The sequence below is a fragment of the Tursiops truncatus genome, chromosome 9, assembly GCF_011762595.2.
Source record: "Tursiops truncatus isolate mTurTru1 chromosome 9, mTurTru1.mat.Y, whole genome shotgun sequence".
Lineage (NCBI taxonomy): Eukaryota > Metazoa > Chordata > Mammalia > Artiodactyla > Delphinidae > Tursiops > Tursiops truncatus.
The window spans coordinates 25,550,863-25,566,722 of NC_047042.1; the positions used below are offsets into that span (position 1 = coordinate 25,550,863).

The window sequence follows — 15,860 nt, forward strand, 5'->3', positions numbered from 1 at the left end:
TTAATTTTTATTAGTTATCAGAGCAAATTTGATAAAAATATTTTGTTTCTCCTAGGTGTACAGAATCTGGTTCATGATATCAATGTATCTGTCTTTTTATCTTTGGATTCTTTACTGTGTAGGTTATTACAGAGTGTTGAGTAGAGCTCTCTTGGTATTCCATAGGTATTTTGTGATTATATATTTCATATGTGTTAGTACATGTCTGTTAACCCCCATATCCTAATTCACACATTCCTTGCACTTTTCCATTTGGTGAAACATAATTGTTGCTTCTTAATCCATGCTTTTCCTTCTCTTGGCAATAAGTTCATGAGTATCAGTTTTTAGGTAACACCTATAAGTGATGTCATAGGATATCTGTCTTTCACCTTCTTTCTTACTTCAAGGTGGGTGATTATCTCTAGGTCCTTATATGGTGGTGCAAACGGCACTGTTTCATTGTTTTCCATGGCTAATATTCCATTGTTTACATGGACCACTTCCTCTTTGTGCATTTTTCTGTTGATGGACATTTTGGTTTCTTCCAAGTCTTGGCTATGTTAAATGTTCCTGCAGTGCAGGATTGCCAGCCTGTGTCTTTTCCATTCTGGTCTGCTCAGGTGATAGGCGCATCAAACGACCTACCAGATCACATGGTAGCTCAATTTTTACCCCTAAAGCCACCTCCATTATGTTCTCAGTACTGGCTGTGAGCAGTTGACATCCCCCCAGCAGCTAGAGGGTACACAGTTCTCTGAAACCCCTTCAGCATTTATTCTTTGTAGACTTTTCGGTGAAGAACATTCTGACGGCTGTGAGGTAAACATTTCTGTAATTGGATTTGCAAGGCTTTATTAATTGCTGATGTTGAGCATTTTCCCATTCCCTTTTCCTTTTTAAAGATAAAAACGCAAGAAAAGACAAAAGGTGCGTAAAATATGCCTCTTGAAATTGTCTTCTTGAAATGTTGACGTCTATTGAATTTTGTAGTCGCTTTACAACCCCAAGATTTTTTTTTGATGGCAGGTGTCATTTACAAGTCTGCAATTATTTTGAATATTAAGTGACCATTAGCACAGATTTCAAATCTGCTGTTGCAGGTATTGGCCAGAGGTCGGCAGCCTTTCTACGTTCCCCACTCTGGTACCTAGGGAAACAGACCTTCCTGCCAGTGGTGTTCCTCAGTTATAAATTAGAGTGCCATGTGCCCTGATAAACCCCCAAAAGCTGGTGTCTCCTTACTTATGTTTGGTTTTTTTAATTTAATTTATATTTTTTAGTGGAGTAATATTCCATTGTATTCATGGACCACTTCTGTGTGCATTCCTCTGTTGATGGACATTTTCGTTGCTTCCAAGTGTTGGCTATGGTAAATATTGCTGGAGTGGAGTATTGCCAGCCTGTGACTTTTGATTCTCATTTTCTCAGGTGATAGGCCCAGCAGTGGGTGTGATTGATTGACTGCTAGCTCAATGTTTCCCTTTTCAAAGCACCTCCATTGTGTTTTTTCATTAGTGGCTCTTACCACATCCCAATTAGCACCAAGGGTATGCATTTCTCCACAACCCCTTCAGCATTTATTGTCTGCAGAATGTTTGCTTGTGGCCTTTCTGACTGGCGTGAGCTGATAGGTTTCTGTAATTTGGATTTGTATGTCTTTAATAATCCCTAATGTTCAGCATCTTTCCACACCTTTCTCTTTTCTTTAGGAAAAACAAAGAAAAAAAGTGTGAGAACAATATACCTCTTGAAATTGTCTTCTTGGGAGGTTGCCCTCTTTTGAATTTTTGGTCGATTTTTGACCCCAGGATTTGTTTGGAGGCCAGGTGTAATTTACAGACCTGCAAGTTTGGTGAATATTTAGTGACCATTAGCACTGGGTTTAAAGCGGCTGTTGTGGGAAACGGCCACAAGGCGGCAGCATTTCTCCATTCCCAAATCTGGTTACTAGGGCAGCACAGCCTTTCTGGAAGTCGTGTTCCCAGGTTGTAAATTAGAATGGAATGTGCCAGGAAAAACCCCTGAAGTTTATGTCTCATTACTTCCTGTTCGTTGTTTTAATCGGGGTAATGATTAGAATACAGTTTGTCCTAGGTGTACACAGTCTGGTTCATTTGTGCATCATACATATCTATTCATGTACAGATCCTTTTCCCATGTAAAAGATTACAGAGTGTTCCGAAGACCTGCCTTGCTATGCGCTCCGTCTTTTTGATATATGTACTTAATCTGTATTTCTATCGGTATGGTAAATCTAATCTTAATTCATCCATTGCTACCACCTTTCCTCTTAGATACACATAGTTTGTTTTTTAAAGTCTCTGTGTGTCTTTGTCGGTGGAAATATGTCCATTTTTGTCAGTAGTTAGGTAACACCTATAAGTGATGTGATAGGATATCTGTCTTTTGCTTTCCAGTTTACCTCATGTTCTGTGATTCTCCCTAGGCTCATCTATGGTGCCTCAAAGTGCAGTGTTTCATTGTTTTACATGGCTGGTATTCCATTGTGTACATGGACCACTTCTTCCTGATCCATTCATCTGTTGATGGACATCTAGGTTGCTTCCATGTCTTGGCTATTGTGAATAAGGCCGCAGTGCAGCTTTTGCAGCCTGTGTCCTCTGGATTCTGGTCTTGTCAGGTGAGAGGCCCAGCGGTGGGCCTGCTGCATCGAATGGGAGCTCCGTTTTTACTTTTAAACGCAGCTCCTTTCTGTTCTCCTTATTGGCTGTTACCACTTTACATCTCACCAGCAGCCAGAGGGTACACAGTTCTCTAAAAAACCCCTTCAGCACTTACTGTTTGAAGACTTTTTGATGATGGTCAGTCGACTGGTGTGAGTTGAAACCTTTTTGTAGATTAGATTTGCATGAGTCTAATATATCCTGATGTTGAGCTTTTATCCATTTTCCTTTTAAAGAGAGTGAGTAAAACTTACCTCTTCATGTTATCTTCTTGAACATTTTGCCTGTTTTGAATTTTCTGGCCATTCCCTACCTCAGGACATTTTTTGAGGGCAGGTGTCCTTTACAGCCCTGAGTCCTTGTGAATGTTAAGGGACCGTTAGCTGTGGGCTTAAAGCCGCTCTTGCGGGAAACGGCCACAAGGCGGAAGCGTTTCTCCATTTCCGACTCGGGGGTTTTTGGGCAGCAGAGCCTTCCTGGAAATCCTGTTAGTAGGCTGCAAATTAGAGTGGAATGTGCCAGGGCAGACCCCCAAGAGATTATATCTCCTACTTCGTGTTTGTTTTTTGAAATTTAATTTTTATTAATTATCAGAGCAAATTTGATATATCATGCAGTTTCTGCTAGGTGTACAGAATCTGGTTCATCATATCAACGTATCCGTCTATTCATCTTTGGATCCTTTCCAAAGGAAAGGTTATTATACCGTGTTGAGTAGACCTCTGTTGGTATCCCGTAGGATTTTGTGATTATATATGTCATATGTATTAGTACGTGTCTGTTAACCCCCGTATCCTAATTCACCCATTCCTTACACCTTTCCATTTCGTTAAAGATCATTTTGTTTTCTTAATCCGTGCTTTTCCTTCTCTTGGAAATAAGTTCATGAGTATCACTTTTTAGATAACACCTATGAGTGACGTCATAGTATATCTGTCTTTCAGTTTCTTTCTTCAAGTTGGGTGGTTCTCTCTACGTCCTTATATCGTGGTGCAAAGGGCACTGTTTCATCGTTTTCTATAGCTAATATTCCATTGTTTACGTGGACCACTTCCTCTTTGTGCATTTTTCTGCTGATGGACCTTTATCGGGTTCTTCCAAGTGTTGGCTGTGTTAAAGGTTCCTGCAGGGCAGGATTGCCAGCCTGTGTCTTTTCCATTCTGCTCTGCTCAGGTGATAGGCGGCGCATCAAAGGACCTACCAGATCACACGGTAGCTCCATTTTTACCCTTAAACGCACTTCCGTTATGTTCTCACTACTGGCTGTTACAAGTTTACATCCCCCCAGCAGCTAGAGGGTACACAGTTCTCTGAAACCCCTTCAGCATTTATTCTTTGTAGACTTTTTGCTGAAGGTCATTCTGACGGCTGTGAGGTGAACATTTATGTAGGTTGGATTTGCATGGCTTTATTAATTGCTGATGTTGAGCATTGTTCAATTCCCTTTTATTTTAAAGAAAGAAAGAAAGAAAGAAAAGACACAATGTGCATAAAATATGCCTCTTGAGATGTCTTCTTGAAATGTTGACGTCGTTTGAATTTTCTGGTCGATTTACGCCCCCAGGATGTTTTTTGATGGCAGGGTGTCATTTACGGGCCTGCAATTATTTTGAATATTAAGTGACCATTAGCGCTGTTGTGTGAAACGGCCAGAAGGCGGCAGCACTTCTCCTTACCAAATCTGGTTACTAGGGCAGCAGAGCCATAATGGAAGTTGTGTTGTAGCTTGTAAATTAGAACGGAATGTGCCAGGAAAAAGCCCCTTACGTTTATGTCTCATTACTTGCTGTTCGTTTTGTTTTAATTTAATTTTTATTTTGTATCCGAGAAAATTTGATTACAATGTTTTGTTTGTTCTAGGCGTGTGCAAGATGTGATTCTTTTACACACATACATAGATCTAGTCTTCTTCGGATCCTTTTCCCATGTAGGTTATGACACAATGTTGAGTAGTCTTCTCTTGGTATGCCGTAGGTCTTTGGTGATGACACATTTCACGTGTGTTTGCATAGCTCTGTTAACCCCAACATCCTAATGTATCCAATCCTCACACCTTTCCGTTTGGTGAACCATAAGTTTGCTTAATGAATCTGTGATTACATTTCTCTGTGGAAATATCTTCACTGGTATCAATTTTTAGGGAACGCCTGTAAGTGATCCGATAGGATATGTGTCTTTCGCTTTCTCACTTACTACCAGTTGCATGGTTACCTCTAGACTCATCTACCGTGCTGCAAATGTCATTGTCTCATTTTTTTCCTCGGCCAATATTCCATGTGGACACGTACCACTTCTTCTCTGTCCACTCATCTCTTGATGGACTTTTTGGTTGATTCCGTGTCTTGGCTATTGTTATCCTGCTGCCGTGCATATTTCCTGCCTGTGTCTCTCCAATTCTGTCTTCTTAGGTTACAGGCCGAGGAGCGGGCCTGATGGATCATATAGTAGCTCAGTGTTTACCTTTTAAAGACACATCCATTCTCTTCCCATTAGTGGCTCTTACCAGGTTACGTCCCACTTCAAATTGAGGGTATGCATTTCTCCACAACCTCTTCAGCATTGAGCGTTTGTAGTTTCTTTGCTGATGGTTATTCTTAGCGGGGTGAGCTGATACCTCTTTGTGGTTGGATCCGCATGTGTCTCATAATCCCTTGAAATTGAGCTTTCGGGCATGTCCTTTTATTTTTCAAACTGTTATTACAGCTTACTTCTTCAAATTGTTTTCTTGAAACACGTGCCACATTTTGAAATGTTTTGGCCTTCACCTGCGTCAGGACATTTTGAGGGCAGGTTTCCTTTGCAGCCCTGCGGTACTTGTGCATATGAAGTGACCATTAGCAGAGATTTCGAAGCTGCTGTTGCAGGTATCAGCTAGAGGGCCGCAGTATTTCTACGTTCCCCACCCTGGTACCTAGGGAAGCAGACCTTCCTGCCAGTGGTGTTCCTCAGATACAAATTAGAGTGCAGTGTGCCCTGATAAACGCCCAAAACCTTGTGTCCTTACTGACGTTTGACGTTTTAATTTAATTTATATTTTTCAGTGGAGTAACATTCCGTTGCGTACATGGACGGCTTCTTCTTGGTGCATTCCTCTGTTGATGGCCATTTTCATTGCTTCCAAGTGTTGGCTACGGTAAGTATTGCTGGAGTGCAGGATTGCCAGCCTGTGACTTTTTGATTCTCATTTTCTCAGGGGATAGGCCCGGCAGTGGGTGTGACTGATTGACTGCTAGCTCAATGTTTCCCTTTTCAAAGCACCTCCATTGTGTTTTCATTAGTGGCTCTTACCACGTCCCCCTTAGAACGGAGGGTACGCATTGCTCCACAATCCCTTCGGCATTTATTGCTTGCAGCATTTTTGCTAATGGCTTTTCTGACTGCTGTGAGCCGATAGGTTTTTGTAATTTGGGTTTGCGTGTCTTTAGAAATTCCTAAAATTCATCGTTTTTCCACGCCTTTTTCTTTCCTGTTAAAAAAAAGAGAGAGAGAAAAGTGTGAGTACAATATACCTCTTGAAATTGTCCTCTTGGAAGCTTGCCGTGTTTTGAATTTTGTGGTCGATTTTTGGACCCCAGGATGTTTTTGGTAGGCAGGTGTCATTACAGAACTGCGAGTTTGGTGAATATTTAGTGACCTTTAGCCCTGGGTTTAAAGCTGCTGTTGTGTGAAACGGCCACAAGGCGGCAGCATTTTCCAACTCTGGGTTTTTGGGCAGCAGAGCCTTCCTGGAAATCGTGGAATTAGAGTGGAATGTGCCAGGAGAAACTCCCATGTGTTTATGTCTCACTACTTCTTGGTTTTTAAAACTTTTGTAATCGGGGTAATGATTAGAATATTCTTTGTCCTAGGTGTACACAGTCTGGTTCATTTGTATATTATATATGTCTATTCATGTACAGATCCTCTTCCCATGTAAAATATTAGAGTGTTCCGTACACCTCCCTTGCTATATGGTCAGTCTTCTTGATATACGTATATAATACGTGTTTGTATACGTATCGTAACGCTAATCGTTTTTTTTTTTTTTTTTTTGCTGTACGCGTGCCTCTCACTGTTGTGGCCTTTCCCGTTGTGGAGCGCAGGCTCCGGACGCGCAGGCTCAGCGGCCACGGCTCACAGGCCCAGCCGCTCCGCGGCATTTGGCATCCTCCCAGACCAGGGCACGAACCCGTGTACCCTGCATCGGCAGACGAACTCTCAACCACTGCCCCACCAGGGAAGCCCTGTAACGCTAATCTTAATTTATCCATTCCGTCCACCTTTCATTTTAGATAAGCAAATTTTTTTTTACCTAAGTCTGTGAGTACCTTTCTCTGTGTAAATATGTTCATTTGTGTCAGTTATTAGATAACGCCTGTAAGTGATATCATAGGATATAGGTCTTTTGCTTTCCGACTAACCCCATGTTCTGTGATTATCTCCAAGCTCATCTATGGTGCCTCAAATAGCAGGGTTTCATTCTTTTCCATCGCTAATATTCTATTGTGTACATGGACCACTTCTTCTTTATGCATACATCTGTTGATGGACATTTTGGTTGCTTCACTGTCTTGGCTTTTGCAGCCCAGGTCTTCTCAAATCTGGTCTTCTCAGGTGAGAGGCCCAGTGGTGTGACTGCTGGATTGAATGGTACCTCACTTTTTACTTTTAATCGCAGCTCCTTTCTGTTCTCATTATTGGCTGTTACCACTTTACATCTCACCAGCAGCCAGAGGGTACACAGTTCTCTAAAACCCCTTCAGAATTTATTGTTTGTAGACCTTCTGCTGATGGTCAGTCGACTGGTGTGAGTTGAAACCTTTTTGAAGGTTAGATTTGCATGAGTCTAATAATTCCTGAGGTTGAGCTTTTATCCATTTTCCTTTTTTTTTATAAAAGAGAGTGAGTCAAACTTACCTCTTCATACTGTCGTCTTGAAAAATTTGCCAGTTTTGAATTTTATTGTCCATTCCCTACCTCAGCACAATTGTTTAGGGCAGGTGTCCTTGACAGCCCTGAGTCCTTGTGCATGTTAAGAGACCATTAGCTGTGGGCTTAAAGCCGCTCTTGCGGAAAACGGCCACAAGGAGGCAGAATTTCTACATTTCCAACTCAGGGGTTTTTGGGCAGCAGAGCCTTCCTGGAAATCGTGTTAGTAGGCTGCAAATTAGAGTGGAATGTGCCAGGGCACATCCCCAAGAGCTTACATCTCCTCACTTTTTGCTTGTTTTTTAAATTTAATTTTGATTAGTTATCAGAGCAAATTTGATAAAAATATTTTGTTTCTCCTAGGTGTACAGAATCTGGTTCATGATATCAATGTATCTGTCTTTTTATCTTTGGATTCTTTACTGTGTAGGTTATTACAGAGTGTTGAGTAGAGCTCTCTTGGTATTCCATAGGTATTTTGTGATTATATATTTCATATGTATTAGTACATGTCTGTTAACCCCCATATCCTAATTCACACATTCCTTGCACTTTTCCATTTGGTGAAACATAATTGTTTCTTCTTAATCCATGCTTTTCCTTCTCTTGGCAATAAGTTCATGAGTATCAGTTTTTAGGTAACACCTATAAGTGATGTCATAGGATATCTGTCTTTCACCTTCTTTCTTACTTCAAGGTGGGTGATTATTATCTCTAGGTCCTTCTATGGTGGTGCAAACGGCACTGTTTCATTGTTTTCCATGGCTAATATTCCATTGTTTACATGGACCACTTCCTCTTTGTGCATTTTTCTGTTGATGGACATTTTGGTTTCTTCCAAGTCTTGGCTATGTTAAATGTTCCTGCAGTGCAGGATTGCCAGCCTGTGTCTTTTCCATTCTGGTCTGCTCAGGTGATAGGCGCATCAAACGACCTACCAGATCACATGGTAGCTCAATTTTTACCCCTAAAGGCACCTCCATTATGTTCTCAGTACTGGCTGTGAGCAGTTGACATCCCCCCAGCAGCTAGAGGGTACACAGTTCTCTGAAACCCCTTCAGCATTTATTCTTTGTAGACTTTTCGGTGAAGAACATTCTGACGGCTGTGAGGTAAACATTTCTGTAATTGGATTTGCAAGGCTTTATTAATTGCTGATGTTGAGCATTTTCCCATTCCCTTTTCCTTTTTAAAGATAAAAACGCAAGAAAAGACAAAAGGTGCGTAAAATATGCCTCTTGAAATTGTCTTCTTGAAATGTTGACGTCTATTGAATTTTGTAGTCGCTTTACAACCCCAAGATTTTTTTTTGATGGCAGGTGTCATTTACAAGTCTGCAATTATTTTGAATATTAAGTGACCATTAGCACAGATTTCAAATCTGCTGTTGCAGGTATTGGCCAGAGGTCGGCAGCCTTTCTACGTTCCCCACTCTGGTACCTAGGGAAACAGACCTTCCTGCCAGTGGTGTTCCTCAGTTATAAATTAGAGTGCCATGTGCCCTGATAAACCCCCAAAAGCTGGTGTCTCCTTACTTATGTTTGGTTTTTTTAATTTAATTTATATTTTTTAGTGGAGTAATATTCCATTGTATTCATGGACCACTTCTGTGTGCATTCCTCTGTTGATGGACATTTTCGTTGCTTCCAAGTGTTGGCTATGGTAAATATTGCTGGAGTGGAGTATTGCCAGCCTGTGACTTTTGATTCTCATTTTCTCAGGTGATAGGCCCGGCAGTGGGTGTGATTGATTGACTGCTAGCTCAATGTTTCCCTTTTCAAAGCACCTCCATTGTGTTTTTTCATTAGTGGCTCTTACCACATCCCAATTAGCACCAAGGGTATGCATTTCTCCACAACCCCTTCAGCATTTATTGTCTGCAGAATGTTTGCTTGTGGCCTTTCTGACTGGTGTGAGCTGATAGGTTTCTGTAATTTGGATTTGTCTGTCTTTAATAATCCCTAATGTTCAGCATCTTTCCACACCTTTCTCTTTTCTTTAGGAAAAACAAAGAAAAAAAGTGTGAGAACAATATACCTCTTGAAATTGTCTTCTTGGGAGGTTGCCCTCTTTTGAATTTTTGGTCGATTTTTGACCCCAGGATTTTTTTGGAGGCCAGGTGTAATTTACAGACCTGCAAGTTTGGTGAATATTTAGTGACCATTAGCACTGGGTTTAAAGCTGCTGTTGTGGGAAACGGCCACAAGGCGGCAGCATTTCTCCATTCCCAAATCTGGTTACTAGGGCAGCACAGCCTTTCTGGAAGTCGTGTTCCCAGGTTGTAAATTAGAATGGAATGTGCCAGGAAAAACCCCTGAAGTTTATGTCTCATTACTTCCTGTTCGTTGTTTTAATCGGGGTAATGATTAGAATACAGTTTGTCCTAGGTGTACACAGTCTGGTTCATTTGTGCATCATATATATCTATTCATGTACAGATCCTTTTCCCATGTAAAAGATTACAGAGTGTTCCGAAGACCTGCCTTGCTATGTGCTCCGTCTTTTTGATATATGTACTTAATCTGTATTTCTATCGGTATGGTAAATCTAATCTTAATTCATCCATTGCTACCACCTTTCCTCTTAGATACACATAGTTTGTTTTTTAAAGTCTCTGTGTGTCTTTGTCGGTGGAAATATGTCCATTTTTGTCAGTAGTTAGGTAACACCTATAAGTGATATGATAGGATATCTGTCTTTTGCTTTCCAGTTTACCTCATGTTCTGTGATTCTCCCTAGGCTCATCTATGGTGCCTCAAAGTGCAGTGTTTCATTGTTTTACATGGCTAGTATTCCATTGTGTACATGGACCACTTCTTCCTTATCCATTCATCTGTTGATGGACATCTAGGTTGCTTCCATGTCTTGGCTATTGTGAATAAGGCCGCAGTGCAGCTTTTGCAGCCTGTGTCCTCTGGATTCTGGTCTTGTCAGGTGAGAGGCCCAGCGGTGGGCCTGCTGCATCGAATGGGAGCTCCGTTTTTACTTTTAAACGCAGCTCCTTTCTGTTCTCCTTATTGGCTGTTACCACTTTACATCTCACCAGCAGCCAGAGGGTACACAGTTCTCTAAAAAACCCCTTCAGCACTTACTGTTTGAAGACTTTTTGATGATGGTCAGTCGACTGGTGTGAGTTGAAACCTTTTTGTAGATTAGATTTGCATGAGTCTAATATATCCTGATGTTGAGCTTTTATCCATTTTCCTTTTAAAGAGAGTGAGTAAAACTTACCTCTTCATGTTATCTTCTTGAACATTTTGCCTGTTTTGAATTTTCTGGCCATTCCCTACCTCAGGACATTTTTTGAGGGCAGGTGTCCTTTACAGCCCTGAGTCCTTGTGAATGTTAAGGGACCGTTAGCTGTGGGCTTAAAGCCGCTCTTGCGGGAAACGGCCACAAGGCGGAAGCGTTTCTCCATTTCCGACTAGGGGGTTTTTGGGCAGCAGAGCCTTCCTAGAAATCGTGTTAGTAGGCTGCAAATTAGAGTGGAATGTGCCAGGGCAGACCCCCAAGAGCTTACATCTCCTTACTTTTTGTTTGTTTTTTACATTTAATTTTTATTAGTTATCAGAGCAAATTTCATAAAAATATCTTGTTTCTCCTAGGTGTACAGAATCTGGTTCATTATATCAATGTATCTGTCTTTTTATCTTTGGATTCTTTCCCGTGTATGTTATTACAGAGTTTTGAGTAGACCTTTCTTGGTATTCCATAGGTATTTTGTGATTATATATTTCATATATATTAGTACATGTCTGTTAACCCCCATATCTTTTTTTTTTTGTTTTTTTTTTGTGGCACGCGGGCCTCTCACCGTTGTGCCCTCTCCCGTTGCGGAGCACAGGCTCCAGACACGCAGGCTCATCGGCCATGGCTCACGGGCCCAGCCACTCCGCAGCATGTGGGATCTTTCTGGACCGGGGCTTGAATACGTATCCCCTGCATCGGCAAGCAGACTCTCTACCACTGCGCCACCAGGGAAGCCCCAACCCCCAGATCTTAATTTCTATTCCTTACACCTTTCCATTTGGCTAAACGTTATTTTGTTTTCTTAATCCATGCTTTTCCTTCTCTTGGAAATAAGTTTGTGGGTATCAATTTTTCGGTAACACCTATAAGTGATGTCATAGGATATCTGTCTTTCAGTTTCTTTCGTACTTCAAGTTGGGTGATGATGTTTAGGTTCTTCTATGGTGGTGCAAATTGGCACAGTTTCATTCTTTAACATGGCCAATAATCCATTGTGTCCATGGACTACTTGTTCGTTGCACATTTTTCTGTTGATGGACATTTTGGTTTCTTCCAAGTCTTGGCTATGGTAAAGTTCCTGCAGTGCAGGATTGCCAGACTTTTCCTTTTTTCATTCTGGTCTGCTCAGGTGATAGGCACATCAAAGGACCTCCCAGATCACATGGTAGCTCAATTTTTAAGTTTACACGCACCACCATTCTCTTCTCACTACTGGCTGTTACCATTTTATCTCCCCCCAGCAGCTAGAGGGTACACAGTTCTCTAAAACCCTTTCAGCATTCATTCTTTGTAGACTATTCTCCTGATGATCATTCTGACGACTGTGAGGTGAACGTTTCTCTAGATTGGATTTGCAAGGCTTTTTTAATTGCTGATGTTGAGCATTTTTCCATTCCCTTTTTCTTTTTGATGGCAGGTGTCATTTACAGGCCTGCAATTATTTTGAATGTTAAGTTACCATTAGCGCTGTTGTGTGAAACGGCCAGAAGGCGGCAGCATTTCTCCTTACCAAATCTGGTTACTAGGGCAGCAGAGCCATAATGGAAGTTGTGTTGTAGCTTGTAAATTAGAACGGAAAGTGCCAGGAAAAGCCCATTAGGATTACGTCTTATTACTTCTTGTTCATTTTTTAATTTAATTTTTTATAACAGCAAATTTGATTACAATGTTTTGTTTCTTCTAGGTGTGTGCAAGTTGTGGTTCTTTTACACATATACATATGTCTCTTCTTCTTCAGATCCTTTTCTCATGTAGGTTATGACACAATGTTTGGCAGTCTTCTCTTGGTATGCCATAGGTCTTGGGTAATTCTTTATTTCACAAGTGTTTGTATATCTCTGTTAACCCCAATATCGTAATGTATCGAATCCTCACAACTTTCCATTTGGTGAACCATAAGTTGCTTAAATGAATCTGTGATTGCCTTTCTGTGTGGACATATCTTCATTGGTATCAACTTTTAGGTAACACCTATAAGTGATACGATAGGATATGTCTGTCTTTCACTTTCTCACTTACTACAAGTTGCGTGATTACTTCTAGACTCATCTATGGTGCTGCAAGTGGCTTTGTTTCATTTTGGTGTTTACATTCGTTTTAATGTATACACAGATATGTGTATTATATCTCTAAACATACAAAATGTTTGCATATAATGACCAAACAATGAAAGATATATGTAACAATGAAACAGATTCTGTACACCTAGAACAAACACAACAGTGTAATCAAATTTGCTCTGATAAAAATAAAAATTAAACTAATAATACCAACAGAAAATAAGGAGACATAAGTTTTGGGGGATTTGTCCTGGCACATTCCACTCTAATTTACAACCTACAAACAGGACTTCCAGGAAGTTTTGGGGGATTTGTCCTGGCACATTCCACTCTAATTTACAACCTACAAACAGGACTTCCAGGAAGGCTCTGTTGCCCTAGTAACCAGCATTGGGAATAGAGAATTGTTGCCACCTTGTGGCCATTTCCTGCAACAGCAGCTTTAATCCGAGTGCTAATTGTCACATAATATTCACAATTACTACAGGGTTGTAAATGACAACTGCCCTCAAGTAATGCCCTGGTGTGGGGCTTCCCTGATGGTGCAGTGGTTGAGAGTCTGCCTGCCGATGCAGGGGACACAGGTTCATGCCCCGGTCCGGGAGGATCCTACGTGCCACAGAGCAGCTGGGCCTGTGAGCCATGGCCGCTGAGCCTGCACATCCAGGGCAACAGAAGAGGCCACAGCAGTGGGAGGCCCGCGTACCACACACAAAAAAAGATTAGGGTTACCATACGTATACAAATACATATATCAAAAAGACCGACCATATACCAAGGGAGGTCTACTGAATGCTCTGTAATAATTTACATAGGGGCTTCCCTGGTGGTGCCATGGTTAAGAATCTGCCTGACAATGCACGGGACACGGATTTGATCCCTGGTCCGGGTAGATCCCACATACTGCAGAGCAAGTACGATCGTGCACCACAACTATCGAGCCTGCGCTCTAGAGCCCACGAGCCACTACGGAAGCTTGCACGCCAGAACCCGTGCTGTGCAACAAGAGAAGCCACTGTAGTGAGAAGCCCATGCACCACAATGAAGAGGAGCCCCCGCTCATCGCAACTAGGGAAAGCCCACATACAGCAACGAAGATCCAACTCAGCCAAAAATACATGAACAAATAATTAAATAATAATAATTTACATGGGAAAGGATCTATACATGAATATATATATATAATGTTAATTGAACCCAATTGTGTAACCTAGAAAAAACAATATTCTAATCATTACCCCAATTTAAAAAATTAAAACCACGAACAACAATTAAGACAATCTTACTGGGGTTTTTCCCGGCAGATTCCTTTCTAATTTACAACCTAGCAACACGACTTCCCGGAAGGCTCTGCTGCCCTAGTAACCAGATTTAGGAATGTAGAAATGCTGCCACCTTGTGGCCGTTTCCCACAGCAGCAGCTTTAAACACAGGGCTAACGGTCACTTAATATTCACAGTAATTGTAGTTAAACAAACACAGGGCTAACGGTCACTTAATATTCACAGTAATTGTAGGGCTGTAAATGACACGTGTCCTCAAAAAATGTCCTGGGGTAGGTAATGGCAAAAAAAGTTAAAAACACACAAAAAAGTTTTCAGGAAAACAATTTGAAGAGGTAAGTTTTACTCACTCATTTAAAAAAATAGAAGAACATGGATAAAAGCTCAATATCAGGAATTATTAGTTGGATGCAAATCCAAACTACAGAAAGATTTCGCCACCCAGTATTCAAAATGCCATCAGTAAAAAGTCTACAAACAATGAATGCTGATGGGTTTGTGGAGAAATGCATACCCACTATGCTGTTGGTTGGATGTAAACCAGTAACAGCTAATCATGAGAACAGAATGGAGCTGCGTTTAAAAGCTAAAAATTGAGGTACCATATGATGCGGCCGATCCCCTAATGGGCCTATAACCTAAGACCAGAATCAGAAAGACACAGACAGGCAAACATGCACTGCAGCAATATTTACAATAGCCAAGACATGCAAGCCAACAAAATGTCCATGAACAGATAAATGGACAAAGATGAAGTGGTATATGTACCAAATGGAATATTGGCCCCGGAAAAAAATGAACAATGCCGTTTTCATGACTACAGATAAGCGTAGGAATAATCATACTATGAAGTAAGTCAAAAGGGAATGACAAATATCATACCATTTATAGATGTTATCCTAAGATTGCTACCAGTGAGCATATTTCCACAGAAAAAGACACTCACAGACTTATAAAACGAACCAATGGTTAACCAAAATGAAAGGTGGGAGGATGGATAAATTAGGATTATGGGGGTAACATACATATACTAATGTATGTTAAATGTATATAAACATATAACATATAAACTATAAGAATTATATAATCAGCAATACATATAAAATATATAATGACCAAACACCTACCAAATACCAAGGGAGGTCTACTCAACACTCTGTAATAACATACATGGTAACAGGATCCAAAGATGAAAAGATATATATATATGAATAATTGACCAGATTCTGTACAGCCAGACAATCACAACACTCTAATCAAATGACTCCGCTAAGGAATATAAATTAAATTTAAAAAACAAACCTAAGTAAGGAAACAAACTTCCGGGGGTTTCTCCGAGCACATTCCACTCTAATTTACAACGGAGGAACACGACATCCAGGAAGACTCTGTTGCCCTAGTAACAAGAGTTGAGAACGTAATAATGCTGCTGCCTTGTGGCTGTTTACCACAACAGCAGCGTTAAACACAGTGCTAATGGTCACTTAATATTCACAAGGACTGCAGGGCTGTAAATGACACCTGCCCTCAAAAAATATCATGGGGTCAGGGACGTACATTAATATTCAAAGCACGGCAAACTCTCGAGAAGACAATTTCAACAGGTAAATTTCCTCACAGTGTTTTTCTTTTTTTTTTTTTAAAGGGACATGAAAAAATGTTCAACATCAAGAATTATTAGAGACATGCAATTT

At 40.8% G+C, this 15,860-nt stretch overlaps 1 long non-coding RNA gene across 1 annotated transcript in view; it reads right to left on the bottom strand.

Annotated features, from left to right (window-relative positions):
• LOC141279456 (uncharacterized) overlaps nt 1–15,506 on the bottom strand; it is a 31,741-nt gene extending 16,235 nt beyond the window's left edge. Inside the window, exons 1-2 of the long non-coding RNA XR_012333710.1 lie at nt 15,469–15,506; nt 5,955–6,132 (exon numbers count right to left, since the gene is read on the bottom strand). This is a non-coding gene — a long non-coding RNA (uncharacterized lncRNA). The remainder of the gene's footprint in view (nt 1–5,954; nt 6,133–15,468) is intronic.
• Between the last annotated feature and the right edge of the window lie 354 nt (nt 15,507–15,860).